This window comes from Macrobrachium nipponense, chromosome 21 (genome assembly GCF_015104395.2).
Source record: "Macrobrachium nipponense isolate FS-2020 chromosome 21, ASM1510439v2, whole genome shotgun sequence".
NCBI lineage: Eukaryota > Metazoa > Arthropoda > Malacostraca > Decapoda > Palaemonidae > Macrobrachium > Macrobrachium nipponense.
In genome coordinates, this window is record NC_087212.1 from 41,739,120 (window position 1) to 41,741,619 (window position 2,500).

At 37.0% G+C, this 2,500-nt stretch overlaps 1 protein-coding gene across 2 annotated transcripts in view; it reads right to left on the reverse strand.

The window, feature by feature from the left end:
* LOC135197593 (uncharacterized) overlaps positions 1-2,500 on the reverse strand; it is a 100,522-nt gene that overhangs the window by 30,126 nt on the left and 67,896 nt on the right. The gene's annotated exons all lie outside the window — the stretch shown is intronic.

Sequence of the window (2,500 nt, forward strand, 5' to 3'; positions counted from 1 at the left end):
TAAAACTAACACATTCCATACTGTATGCGTGCTCATTATGTAAAAAAAAGTAAAAATTTCGGCGCAATGGAGTTTTCCGTACAGCGTACAATGCTAAATGATACTCTCAGCCACAGCCCATGAAACTTTCAGCAAGATGTGGTGGACTGTGTTGTTGCAGTTCCAGACGCACGATAATGGCTAGCTATAACCTTAAATAAAATAAAAAATACTGAGGCTAGACGGCTGCAATTTGGTATGTTTGATGATTGGAGGGGGTGGATGATCAACATACCAATTTGTAGCCTTCTAGGCTAAGTAGTCTTTAAGATCTGAGGGCTGACAGAAAGAGTCCGGACGGACAGACAAGGTCATTTCAATAGTTTTCTTTTACAGACCACTAAAAAGGGGCTTTACAGAGGGAACAAATACTCTTGAGCTAATAAATTCTGAGAGAAAAGCTGTCCCCAAATTAATTACTTGTATATCAAAAGCCTCCAACTATGCTAATAAGTTATACGTGGGCTTAATAATATGATGGTTGACTTTTAGAAAATCTTAATTATAAACTCTCAAGCACGCAAAACAGAGAGAGAGAGAGAGAGAGAGAGAGAGAGAGAGAGAGAGAGAGAGAGAGAGAGAGAGAGAGAGAGAGAGAGCGATTTAAAACCTGAAGTATTTTAATGTATGATGGTTTACTTTTCGACAATTATAATTATAATCTTTCAAGCAAGCAAAAAACCAAAAACAGAGAGAGAGAGAGAGAGAGAGAGAGAGAGAGAGAGAGAGAGAGAGAGAGAGAGAGAGAGATTTAAAACCTGAAGTATTTTATTGTATGACGGTTAACTTTTCGACCATTATAATTATAATCTTTCAAGCAAGCAAAAAACCAAAAACAGAGAGAGAGAGAGAGAGAATTTATAACCATTAGTATTATCAGTTTAACGCACGAAATATCAGTGTAAAAAGCATTATCACTGCTTAAGCATTCTCTTGATAAAATAGTTGCAAGACAACAATGAAAATGGTTTAGCATGAATCAGACGAACCGCCAACAGCTTTCAGAAGAGTGAAAAGTCGATTTTAAAGAAAGCAAGTGAAATAACACTGGAACTTACAAGTGAAGTAACACTGGAACTTACAAAACATTTGATGCTTCTTAATTCTATGAATCAAATGAGGCAAACGCTTGTATTTACAACAAAGTCGCATGAAAATTTGGTTTTTACAACAGCTGTATTTACTTTTGAATCCTCATTCTCGAATGCATCGGGTAAAAAAGACATAATTTTACGCTTATCAAGTTACAAAGATAAAAGAACAAGCAACGAAAGGAGGAAATGGCAAGGACGACCAAGATAAGATTGACGAGCAAAAGTAAATGATTAACGACATAATGATTGACACACCAAGTGCAGCATTCACAACAAATGACAAAGAAAAAATAAGACCGTTAAAAGCTATGAATAATAATGCATTATCGAGGTTTTGAAAGGCGTACAAGTTAACCTCTTAGTCCCTTGGTAGTCTTGGCTAAGGGATTACTGATGACAGACGGATGGAGATGTTAGGTTAAAGTCTAATAAATGAACTGACAGATCATTTTTATACTCATTTAAAAACATGTTCAGGAACTCCTCGCAGACAGTCGGCGCGAGAGCCTGACAATAAAGATGCTTTATACATAGATATACTAGATACATTTATACGCCACAGTGGGCGTTTAGGAACACCTGAACACCTATGTGTAATGCGATTTCGTCTCAAGAAGAGAGAGAGAGAGAGAGAGAGAGAGAGAGAGAGAGAGAGAGCATGCAACATTGCATGTAATAAAAGCATGCAAAGAAACATGAAAAAAAAAAAATAATGCGGTACATGCAAACCACACACACACACGCACTTGATATTATATATACATATGGTGTGTGTGTATGTGTGTGTTGTGTGTTTATGTTGACAATTTTGTGTAAATATTTCTGTACTACGATTTCTTTAGATGCCGTCCGGCCGCTTCTGCTGCCGGCGAAGCTTAGTGCTTAGGCTTATGGTATGGTATCAATTTCAAAACCTTCAGGTAAACCAGAGGACAGTGTTCTCGGACAAATTGAGGCGCACACTGGTAATTGAAAGTAAACAAACCTTGCGTAGACGTCTCCCAACAACGTCATCGACCAAAACAGACACGAAGAAATAAAGAAAGTAAGAAAAGGCGAAACGGCAAAGATGGGCGAGGCTTTTCAAAGTGATCGGTGTCAGCTATTTCAAGATTTACGTCTTTCAAGAAATTCTTCTATAGCTTCTATGCAAGTGGGCTTATAGCATATGCAAAACCGATTGTAAAGAATGGAATGCTTAGGTTATAATTCATACATTTATAAATTCCTATACTTTATTATAAAGTTAATCTTATGTCACAGCAATGACGCAAGTGCTTTGAAATTTTCCAAGCAACCTGGATGCATGAATCTGATTTTCACAAATACTATTATCGTTTCTTAAACCTAAATTACTGCGTCACTGA